Source organism: Leptidea sinapis, chromosome 1, assembly GCF_905404315.1.
Source record: "Leptidea sinapis chromosome 1, ilLepSina1.1, whole genome shotgun sequence".
In the NCBI taxonomy this organism is placed as follows: domain Eukaryota; kingdom Metazoa; phylum Arthropoda; class Insecta; order Lepidoptera; family Pieridae; genus Leptidea; species Leptidea sinapis.
The window spans coordinates 9594349-9607649 of record NC_066265.1 but is presented as its reverse complement, the minus strand read 5'-3'; the positions used below and the strand labels follow the sequence as shown (position 1 = coordinate 9607649).

The window sequence follows — 13301 nt, the reverse complement described above, 5'->3', positions numbered from 1 at the left end:
GTTCTAATACCGTAACAGACGTTCAACTTGGCGCGGCTCTATCATATTGTATTGGAAACCCTCACGTACTCGGAGTAATCACAATCGCTGGCCATCTCTCTTTTGAAGTATATCTCAACTCTAAACAATTTGTTATTTTGTTGTTGTTGGGATTCATTGAATTAAAGTAAGCCCGCGACTTCTCGGGTTGTTGCTCCATGAGACCTGAGAGTTGAAGAAGACATATCAAGATTTACGAACGATACGTCACTCGGACGATTGGCTCAGTTTGTAATAGTGCTCGGATGGAACCCGAGAGGCGCGGATCTGATTCCTGCATCGTTCATAAATGTTGGTACGAATTAAATTTGTAGAGAAAACATATTGAGCCCAGCAAAAGTATTGTCCATATCTAGAGTATGTTAAATAAACAATTGTGTCTTGGTCCTTGAGATGCTTTCATTGAAGCGCTTAGCGTTTCCTTTTATTCATAGTGTGGTAACATCCTCTGTATGACCGAACAGATCTTATCTCTGAATGGGTTCTTGACAGCAATCCATACTGAAATTTACTATTTATAGCTTAACTTGATTATTAACATATATTATTAACAGTTAATACTTAATTTGTAACTCCCTCTACAGGGCCCACTTTACAGTTGATAAGGAGCTAATTCAAAGCGTAGCTGACTGTTTACGACTTATCAATCAGAATCGGTTACAGTAGAAAAATATTCGCTTTCCTTTTCTATCTTGCTGCATCTCAGTTCAGATGTTCTTCTCTCTTGCAAGTTTTGTTCGTCTTAATATCTATGGTCTCATGTAGTAGAAGTAATTTTTTAAAGCATTTCAAATTTCGAACATCTCGTTTGAAAATTTAAATATAAGCATTGCGATTAACGGGTTGGGTCATTCATTCCGCGAGTCAACTCGATATATCGATGGTATCGTAAAGCATTTCCCCACTATCGGAATGTTACGGGCAATGTTCCCATAGCCTTGATGCAAGAATGTGTCCCGATTTCGGCAAAAACTGCACTTTCCCATGGCAACGCCGCCCGCGCCGGGCTCGAACATAGGCTAAATGGATGTCACTTCTCATTCCAAGCTAACCCTTCAATTAATTATTTAATTCGTCAGATCAAGAGTAGCTTCGTGTTAGGTGAAAGAGAGTGGCAACACCGGTGCATTAAACTAAGATATTTTTTGAGATTGCTACTTTTCTCTGGTCTGGAACTTTTTTGTATGGAAAAGGAGGACTAATGGGTCACCTTCTCTTGCAATACCAGAGGAATCACAGGAGCGTTGCCGGCCTTTAAGGAAGGTGCCTAAATCGTATCGTCCCGGAAACACCGCACAAGGAAGCTCATTCCACAGCTTTGAATTACGTGGAAAAAGCTCCTCGAATACTACACTTTGGAGGACTGCCACACATCCAGATGGTGGGGATGATATCCTAATTTGTGGCGTCTCGTGTGGAAGTGGAATTCGGTGGTTCTATCTTCAGCTTGTTTGCTCTTATATGTAATAAAAATAAAAAATAAAAAAAACTTTGACTTTGAACAGTTACCGAAAACATTCGTCTTTCATGGTCGAGATACCAGCCGTATTGTAGGAAATATTTATATTCTCAATTCGAATATAGAAGAAATCACAATTTATAATCAAGACTAAATCGTTTCCATCGATCTAATTTCGATTCCATCTCGCAGATTCGACTCCCAACGAAAAAAAACTTTAACCTGTATTTAAAAATCGATTGAAGCCAAAAAATTGTCACTGACAAATGATGCGGTTGAAATTACGAATTCAAATCTTCGAATTTCGAACAAAAACCGCCATTAACCTTCGGTTGTTATCTTTTTTAGACTGTCGATGATTTTGGGGCTAATCGTATTTTTTGTCGATACGTTCGGGCTAATCGATGCATTGGCCTCACTAATTTGATTTTTGCCCCTCCCACCGACTCTATAAGTAGGCGGGTCATATCGATTCTTCATTCCTAGATGATGCAACTATAAGCACAAATGATCGCACGAAAATCAGACTTATTCCGAAAAAAGATAGTATTAACAATGAGCAACTTTGTATAATTGCGTTTGTGTGACACACGAGTGTCGTTACAATCAGACTTTAATCGATTTCTCGCATAATCGAGCGTGCACTGACACACCGCAACCGCGACCGAAGCCGATATCTCGATAATTTAATAAAAAAAATAAAGAATCGATTGTGGTTGATGACGGGCTGGAGTTGAATCATCAAGCACTGATGGTTTTTTAATGATATTTTTCACAATCGGTCCGATCATTGATGTTATTAGGTACACAGCCTTAAGACACAAATGTAAAACTTAACTATTACAGAAAAATAGGCTTTATTACAATGAATTTCAATTCCGTTTCATTCATCGTAGTTGTTACATTCTAAAGCACTTAAAGACATGTATTTGGATCGTTATAAATATCTTATACTCGTATGTTATCAAAACAAAAACAAATGGATTTGAAATAATAATTTGAGAAATATAACTGTATCCGAATTAACTGCTAGTGTTGGCGGCATATCACGCTATGTCGATAACCTAATGTCACTGCGTGAAAATTGTTTTATTTATTGCTAACTGTTAATTTATTTACAAGCTTTAGTAATATAAAGAAATAGTAGAAGTCAACGTTTAGAGTTCATAATAGCACCTCCAAAATACTCGATTAATTACGTATCGATAACGCATCGAAAGAATTCCAATCGAGCATGCACAAAGATTTACGACGACATTATTGCAGGGCATTAAGTGATGTCGCCAACTGAAAGGTTAATTGGCGATGCCTAAAATAAAACAGGTCGTAAATATAAATCGAGTTAATACATATAAATGTTAATTCCGTCTGCGTTCAATACGCATTTCGGTTTCGATGCTCGTTTTTTTCGCGTATTAACTCCGTCGAATGGTATCTGCTGAGGACTTTGATGTCTAGCAAAATACTGCACATTGGCATTCCGAACGGGTGACGAACTATCACCCCGCTTGCAAATACAATTCCAATTCAATTAATGTTGCGTTTTAGTTTCACTTTGTATGTTTCGGAATCTTAATATAATATTTATCAGCATAAACTTGATGTATACCAGTGGGAGGCTCCTTTGCACAGGAAGCCGACTAGATTAAAGGTACCACACCTGTGCCTATTTCTGCCGTGAAGTAGTAATGTGTAAACATTACTGTGTTTCGGTCTGAAGGGCGCCGTAGCTAGTGAAATTAGTATTTCTCAAGATGATGAGCGCAATTGTAGTGCTGCTCAGAATTTTTGGGTTTTTCAAGAACCCTGAGCGGCACTGCATTGTTTTGGGTAGGACGTATCAATTACCATCTGAGCTGAACGTCCTGCTCGTATCGTCCCTTATTTTCATACAAAAAAGATGTACTGCGTTGAAGTTCATTGTGAACGGCGTGGCCTATTATTGCTATACATAATATTTTAAATTAATAGCGTTCATCAAGTAAGGGAGAACACTTAAAATTTCGGTATCAAAACGTATCATCATCATCATCAGCCGGAAAATGTCCGATACTGGACAAAGGCCTCCCCCAATGATCTCCACGGCGATCGGTCCTGCGGTGCCGTCATCCAACGTATTCGTATCAACGTATCTTGTGGGAGGCCTACCAACACTGCGTCTTCCGGTACGTGGTCGCCATTCGAGTACTTTACTACCCCACTGGCCATCTATCCGTCGATATGTGAACTACCAACTGCCACTTCAGTTTCGCAATCATCAAAACACATACTTTTCTGTATCTCAGACACCGTGTTTTAAATTCTACGATGGTCGGTTAAGTCGTTAAGGCGTGTAAACGTTACAAACAAAGTCACATTTGCATTAATTCTCATTAGTTAGGATTAGTTGGGATGTCAAACACAACTCACTGGACAATTCTTCACGCAAAGTTCGGCTAAATCAACAACTAATTAATATGAGTCACACATAAACACGCAAGTTTTTCTATAACTATCGAAAATCTTGAATTATTGAATTGAAATTTCAGTAACAATACGGTATGTTGATACGAGAACAAATATAAATAATCTTCTTGGTAGGTGATCTCTTGAAGTCGATTTAGCGGTCTTTGTAGAATAGGCAGCTTATAAAAATTAGATTGCCTCTCATTTCTACTCATACGAGGAAAAAAGAGTATTAATTGTATATTCCTCATTGCTTTTTCTAAAGTATTTCATCTTCATTTTATATATTAGCTATAACAATAAATGGCAAAAAAGCGAAAAATAATCTTCAAGTCTAGAGAGTAATAAAAAACGTATTAAACGTCTAGTTTAAGTTTTTGCTGACGCTATCGTGTGCTATAAGACGTCCATTGTTCGCAAATGATACACATATTATTTGAAATAGCTCGCACGCTTACCTCCGCGAGCAGCTTGAGAAGCAGCTTCATAAGCCAGCGATCAACAAACACAATGCGACGCGTTATTTTGCAACTGTCAGCTCGGCCGTTTCGCTCTACGTTACTCGCGCTCCGAGAAAGTACATCGAGTATACAAAATATATATGTGCCCATCACTAACCACATCTGAATTACGTAGCTCACCATGAATCCGTATGTTGCAAATCGCCAGGTGCTGATATATATCAATTTAATTTTAATGGCTCACACAAAATAGCTTCTTATTAATGACTACAATGCCACAGAAAACAATTTCACAATTCCCGCCATTTCTCATCGCGATTGACGCGAACGAGCAGCCGTTTGAATATCGAAAACATTTCAAATTTAGAACGCATGTTCGAACTCTTTCAAAAGACGCGCTAGAATCGAAAACAGCGATTAGTTTTAAGTGTCGCCGTTCGAACTTTTAAAAATATGTCGTTCGCTCGGATTTTAAATTTAAACCGGGAGAATGCGTTCTATTTCGTCTTCATTTTACGATGTTTGTCAGATAATGATTCTCATGACGTAACTTTTAATGCTGAGATATTAATTTATTGGGTTGTTCGTGAGTCCAATATACATTGCCAATAAATAAAATTACTGCAGTAATCATTTGGGTCCAAGTCGCAAATTAAACTGAAAGATACGTAATTCTTAGAGATCTGATACGCGGAGGTGATCAAAAGAGCGCTTATGTCTTATAACGAGCTCTTGTGATATTTTGGCTGCAATTATTTTGTACAATCATCGGATTCCCGGCGGTGGCTTTATCCCCCGGATTCCTTGAAGGCCTAACGTTTTAATTCCTCTCTCAATTTGACGGAGGAGTGACGTTCGTAATCGCGGTGTCGCGTCGTGGTCGCCTCGCGTCAGGTTTGACCGCTTGTAAACTGCAATCATTCCTTACTACCGTCTCCCCTTACTAACTTATGTACATAATATTATTTTAATGTACCTTCATAATTATTACTTAACATAACTTTAAGTAAGTAAGGACTAATTAAACAATAAATTGATTACGTACGTTTTTATGTCCAATATAGTCGTCTTTTGTCTTGTCTTTGTGTTCAAACATGTAGAGGCGTGTTGTTTTGTTGACACTCACCTACTTGGCACTTGGTGGACCAACCAATTCAATTACATGTTCATGCGAGATTGAAATTTATTTCCAGGAAATAAGAGTCACAGCGCTCACTGTATTCTGTAGAATTTTATCAAAGTCTACAACTGAATTATTCTGACTGCTCTCTGATACGTATTGAAGCAGTGATTTAAAAATTAATTTAAGGTTAATGTGATTCAATCTGCATATGCAAAAGTAATTGTTTTGTAGTTGATCACTCACAACTAGGCGGCACTAGTAAATATATTGTTTGCAAACCCACAAGTATTACGAGAATTCTGTAGGAAAACATTTACTACAGATAATCTTATTATAAATCTACGTACTAACAGTCAAAAGGAGATATAAATAGCAGCAGGAAATGAATACTTTTGCATTTTTGTGTGTTTTTTTTTATTTATTTCTTTGAGAGAAAAACACAACACATTTTAAAATGGACTTCGTTCAACGTGCAGGCTTATTGCTGCTATCAAATTGTTTTTTTTTTTTGTTATAATTCTGCTTAAATAATATACTTACTTCACAGTATTTTTTAGATTATCGAGTGTCCATCGGCTGTCTATAAAAAATGTCGGAAAAATACGAAACGTTTCCGAAAATAACGTGCGACAGCTGAAATACGACTTCTGAAACTTTTTATTACCTCCTTCGTGTTTATGACCACTGAATCAGTTTTTTTCTCTTTAGCCTCCCTGTGATCGGATCTTTTACTTCTGAGATTATATTTAGAAAGTTTACGACTGTCATTTGTAATCTTAAATAAATTCTGTACACTTGTTACTATATTTAATACAGATTTACATTTCTATAATCACGCGGTTGTCAGCCGTTGATCGTCAATAAAGCGAACGGGTTAAGTACCATTTGAGGTCGTTTGATTGGTCTTTTCAATCGTCAATCGATAAATAAGCGATATCCTTTCCAAACGAGGTCACTTATCGAATGAATCTATAATCGAAATTTGAGACTACTATGTTCGAATTAACGATCGGGTTGCCAGTGCCTTGTTCGAATGAAAAAAGAAGTGTATTTGAATTAAGAACGGAAATGAACGGTCGCGCGCGATTGTGTGAAGTGTGAAAGGATCGATTCAGAACGGGGGTAGTTTTTTAATCCTCTACTGTTTATTGACATTTTAGTTTTTTTATGGCAGTTGTTTTAGGCCATAATGGAGGTCGCACGATTTGCATATCGAATATTTATTTATAGCTGCATAGAAATTGACACGACATTTGAAACGTGGTACAGAACATATTTTATTGTTTGACTTGTATGCAATTTTTACAATGCATAAAGGATTCAAATCAAAATGGATTTTATAGGGTTCAGAACGGTTCTGATGGCGATTTCAAGGCAACTATTATGTAGCCCTTACATTATTCATTAATATAAACGCACGATGTAATTGATACTATATGAGAGGTCAGTAGGTAGTGTTCACTTACTCAGGCTATCCAAATATTTGTTTAATGAGTTATTAGAATTTTTTTATTTATAAAAAAACAAGGCGTTAAACCGATTTAATTTTTTAATGAAAATATGGGATGAGATGAGCATGACGTTCAGCTGATGGTAATTAATACGCCCGCCCATTACAATGCAGTTCCGCTCAGGATTCGCTCGTCACTTTGAGTCATAAGGTGTTTCTCTAAGTAAGTCTCATTTGCCCAGTAATTTCACTAGCTACGGCGCCCTTCAGACCGAAACACAGTAATGCTTCCACATTACTGCTTCACGGCAGAAATAGGCGCCGTTGTGTACCCATAATCTAGCCGGCACCCTATGCAAAGCACCCTCCCACTAGTAAAAAAAAGAATAGAAATATAAATAGAAAAAAAAGATGCAGTGCCGTATAGTATTCTTGATTCAACCCAAAGTTCAGAGCGGCATCGCAATTGCATTGGCCCAGTAATTTTAATAGCAATGGCGCCCTTCTATTTCTTCAAATCGTAACACTACTACATCAAAGCAGAAAAATTTGCCGCTATGGTAGTCCTTGGAGACTCTGGTAAAAACTTTCGTAAGATATATTATCAATGGCATTTTGGGAACTGGATGTATCTTTCCTTGTGAGGTATCATCTACCATCAAAAGACCTCAAACACATTAATTCACGATTAACATAAAAAGAAAATAGAAAAGCTTTAGAGCTGTGAAGTTAAATTAGACATTCGGGTTCAGTCGTAAGATCGTAAAATATATTTAATGTAGACTATTTTATTTAGTTTTTATTGCTATTTATTGAATAATAAAATTTGTTATTTATTTCGTTTCTTATACCATTACGTAACTCTCGCTTCATTAGTGTTAAATAGTTTTGGGGGATTAACAGAATGTCTTCTGCGGCGTCAAGATTGTTTTCTAGTGTCTTCGCGGGCTCATAGACAATTATCTAATATTAGTCATGTAGGCATCTTAATCTCTTCTTTGGTTTTATCACAGTATACATTAAATTAGCGGCTATTTTGCGGAAATTCAAAACTATTTAAAATGCTAATTCCACTAAGACTTCACATGGGAGAGGCTCCTTTGCCCAGGGTGCTGGCTAGGTTATGGGTACCACAACGGTGCCTATCTCTGCCGTGAAGTAGTTATGTGTATACATTACTGTGTTTCGGTCTGAAGGGTGCCGTAGCTAGTGAAATTACTTGGCAAATGAGATTTAAGATCTTATGTCTCAAAGTGACGAGCGCAATTGTTGTGCCGCTCAGATTTTTTGGATTTTTTAAGAATCCGGAGAGGCACTGCATTGTAATGGGCAGCGCGTATCAATTTCCATAATCTGAACGTCATACTCGTCTGGTCCCTTTTTCCTTAAAAAAATTATTTATTTTCTACATGTAGTGTATACAGTTAAGGGTTAAACATGTCTTTCACCAAATAATTGGCGCCCGCTAAACTCTCGACGAAACAAACAGGCTTTCTGCCAATTTGAAAAACGTTCCAGAGAGCATTTTAGCGAGTTGAATATCTCTATACGAGTATATATAAATCCAGGGTCCTGATGTTTGTTTCCAGTGAACACCTAAACTAATGAACGGATTATAATGAAAACTACTTCTTGAGACACAGCTTTTGAGCTTTTAATTGGATTTAGAACCCATAATTATTTTTAATTTCCAATATGTGTTTTGTATTGACATATTTTCTATGAAAGAATTTATTGAGGCGCTGTTTAACAGTTCTCCTGTGAAACAATGTCATAATAACAACAGGGAGCATATTTTACGAAATAAATATTGATGTTACTTGTCTATGTGCAGAACAAGGTCTGTCGGGTCAGCTAGTATACTAATATAATGCTTGAAATCATGTTTTTAATCCATGTTTAAAGTAGCGACGTGTTTTTACTTGTCATGAGAGTAATAATGTTTATTATTTAACACTCAGAACCAATTGATTCATACTGATCTTATTATGTCGATCCACAGTACTGTCGTAAAAATTTTACGTTTGAACAGTAAATTTATTTAACAGCAATACCCGCATTTCTTTATAGTTCAATTCAAGAATTGTATATGCATTCTAAAATAGTTTATGTTTTTTCTACTTATAAGCTAACGTAAAGTGCTTATATAAAACTTTTAATAATTTCCAATCTAAATGAAAAGCATCACTAGACAACTGAACAGTAAACTGGAACAGATCTCGAAGCTCAGAGTATTTCAAATTATCGAAAGCTGTCAAAGAGAATATCACCGCTAAAAAAGGATGGAAACAGTAAATAGCAACACGGAGTACGGAGTTCGGAGACACATTTTTAACTTTAGTACTCCCGGATGAATTTTGAATTTAGAACAAAACGAGATCGAACAAATGCCCCCAACTTTTGCGTTCGCTTCCCGCGTGAAAATTAATTATTAATTTGTTTCCATTGGCCGAGTCTCCCGGGGTGGCATATGTCTGTCTTTTTTATTTTCTCCATTTATTTTTAACGCTTCAATAATGACAAAAGGTAATTTGTATCAATTGTTACAATGAATTTCATTAGCGCGATTTTTCATTCTATTGTCTATGACTTCCTTCCAATTAAAATTTATGGGAGCGTTCTGTAGCGAAATTTTTAAAGTTTAAGCAAGGAGTTAATTTAAATTTTTATATTTTCTATATGAAATACCAGGAGATTCCTGCAATAGTTAATTAAAAGTTGTTTGACATATACAATCTGTTTGTAAAATACAAATATGAAGAACCTTAATCCTTTTTGAATGTTTTAGTGAATTTGTAAAATACATATCCTGAACAACAGAAGATAAAACATCCCTAATAGATAGAGGGTGGGAAAGTTCTAGCAAATCGAAGTTCAAAACAATTGTTACATCTAAGAGGCAATGTTTACAAGTCAGGGAATCCCCTCGCGCGGCCGACCGAGGTGAAAGTGCTTGCGATATTTTTCTTGCAGGCGGATCACGTTCGGTGTTAAGTGAGCCATCTTTGTTCCCGGAGCGATTTGCGCGCGAACTCCGCACGTTATTGATTCCTCTTTATGGTTCATTGTTTTTTTTTATGAATTCTCTTTCATCATTATTGTGAAATGCTCATAGGAACTTACTTATTTTTTTTAAAATTATGTATACCTTTATCTATATATATAAAAATGAATTGCTGTTCGTTAGTCCCGCTAAAACTCCAGAACGTGTGGACCGATTTGGCTAATTAAGGTTTAAAAGGTGAATAAATAGGATAATTCTCGGAATTAAATAAAAACAACAAATTAGTTTTTCCCTTGATGCGTACCCCGTCGAATTTACTGACGCAACGGTTTGATGTGAAACAATTTTATTACAAAAACAGTATGCATTTTTACGAAGCAATTCTTGATGTTATGATATATTATTGACAAATTCATATAAAAACATCATTTTATTTATTATATACAGAACTACGTCTGTCGGGTTAGCTAGTTCTTTTATAAAAATTTCGAATATCAAATGTAGTTATACATTCACGAGAGAATTATTATGCATATTATATTGTCGACAATTCTCAATACTTGTGCAAATTTTAAAGTTTATCAAATTTTGATTTAACCTTCAAGGTAAGAGCAAAGTCCCAGCTTAAAGGCCGGCAACGCATCTCTTTACTCCTAGTATTGCGAATGTCTATGGGTGGTTGCCTCACCACTACTTATTACGTGAGCCTCTTGCACGGTTGCCCCCTCTTTCATAAAAAGATTCAAAAGATCAAACTAATAAAAGTATTTTAAAAAGGAAATAAATTTTATGTTGTATTTGTGGTTTCAATTAAGACATGTATTTAAATTGCGATTATTTGGTTTACCCTCGCCAAATATCTCGTTCACAGGTTGCCTTGCGCACCCGTATCAACACATATATTCTGCCATTCGAACGATAGACGATGACAGCGAATAGTTATTCGCTTCAACGTCAGAGAGAACTAAAATTTTTACGTTAAATTTAATTAAAACCAATATCACAATTGAATCGCTCATAAAAATCATTCCCGATTTTATTGTATTCTTAAAATCGTTTAAAATGTCGTCTCTCCACTCGTATTAAACAAAAAATGTCTATCGACTATTTCGGATAAAGACGATCGTAAAATTAGAACTATTGCTCGTAATATTGAAGTTTAACATTAGCTCCAATAGTCCAATACGGCTGTTGGCTGGTGGCAACGGAGTCCGAACTTCTAATAAGTCACCAGTTTATGGTATCATAAAATTTTAGGAGATATTTAAGTAGATGTTGATGCGGTGTATCGATCCGATGCCGAAGCCCCGTAGATCCGACTGATGTGGGTTTACGACAAAAAACGATCGTAATTATTAAATGTTTTCAGAATTAAAACATAAATTTGTGATATAAATTATCGATTTGAATTAAATATCGAGATTAGAATGGTCTTGTTCAATTTATGCTTTTTATTGTTTATTTGGATGATGCGAGTTTGTATTTGTAATATAATATTGTTTTTGAATTTATTTTTATGACTATTTTAGGTAATTTAGTTAAAATTTGTGTAAATATCCCTATGCGACACATCAAGGGAAGTGTTCTGAAGAGCTGTTAGAGGACCTATCCCTGCTGAAGTTTGCCATCGTCGCACACGCTTCAAATTTTTATTTCATTATTACCATGTAGTTTTAAAGGACCTGACTTCCACGTTACGGTACTGTATTTCGGTAAATTTCGAGCTAGCAGTGGTTCTTCAGTAATTAAGTAATTGTAATGATTGGGAAGAATCAGGACACAGTACAGTCGAGTGAGACTCTCTAGATCAATTGAGATTGTCCAACGATTGAGTTGGATCAGGAATCAGGACGGATTGATCTCCGTTATCAGATAATAACTCGTCAATTGAGCTCCCGCTCCCTTGCACACCGCACTGGTGTCCGACCTCGTTTAATGTTCATTAAGTTTTTCATGTAGACTAATTTGCAGGACACCTGATGGCGAGTAGTAAGACAAAGTGTAGGTTCCACCCTGCAGATTATCTATATTTACGTAAATAATATTTTGTCCTATTTAATGTAACTACCAATGAAATGAAAATCAACTGGAAAAATGGCTTCATACTGAACATATATTACGCGAGACGTGGGAATTTTGCGATTTGCTAAGTTAATCTCGAATCGACTCTTATCGGAGTAAATTATCAGATATGAAAAAGTGACTAAAACAGTTCATCTGATGCTATACGCCCTGCCCATTACAATGCAGTGTTGCACAGGATTCTTGAAAAACTCAAAATACTGAGTGGAATCGGAACTGTGAACACTTTGAGGCATAAGATTTTAAGGTCCATTATATAGCTGAGTAGGTATTACATACTCTAGGGAATGCCTATGACTAATGAGCGTAGCCTGGGTGTCTCATTGTCTCATTTTTTCAATATTTCTATTGTCTTTCTTGGTTTTATTTCACTTTGTCTCCGGTTTGCTATTTCAATCAGTCATGTTATTTTTTAAGTAATTTTTTTCGACTTTAATAGGATATTTATAGAATAATAATTACTAAATATTAAAATATTTTAAGTTTAGCATAAGTGAGCTCGCTATTCCTCACATAAACACATAAGTTTCACGAGGATGGCTTACATTGTTTTGTAGTTTGTTTCTTGTATATTTTGAACAATTAAAAAAAATGTCACTACAGCGCCCTTTAAATAGGAGCACAAAAATGCCGGCACAGTACCTAAGTACTCCTTGAAGGCAGAAAAGGGTGCCCGATGTTGTGCCCACCTAGCGGCATTCTGTGCAAAAGAGCCCACTGGTAATGCTAATGGTGAACTTAAATACAAAATTATTCTAACCGTATTACAATAGAATCCCGATAACACCAAATTCCGCCCTTCACCCTCAGTGTAAAAGGAGTACAAACTGAAACCAACAGTAAAACTGCAACGCTACATGTGCAGTAACCATTTTGCTCTGGACGACTGAAATGACTTGTAAGAAATTGGAACATATACATATAGTGCACGGTACCCGTGTGCTGTATTACACACCAGGCTCAACAAAAACACGTAACTCTTCGTCCAGAGTCCAGATTCCATCCAAGGACATGCTCGACCACTACACGCTACGCTATGTGCGCGATGCGTAGTGTTTTAATTGTCCAAATTGTCGCTTTTGATGTCGCCGACAGAGGGCGTGTACCCGCCACACAGGGCTGTCGCGGTCATAATATGGAGATTCTTACTATACTGTTATTTTAAAGTTCATGTATTATTTTAAACAATTCGACCATAAAAATTTTCAAAATTCACCTGTAAGTTGTTCATTTTATCA

General features: G+C 36.3%; 1 protein-coding gene across 4 annotated transcripts in view; it reads left to right on the top strand.

Annotated features, from left to right (window-relative positions):
• LOC126967500 (homeobox protein cut) overlaps positions 1-13301 on the top strand; it is a 156413-nt gene that overhangs the window by 20899 nt on the left and 122213 nt on the right. The window lies entirely within an intron of this gene.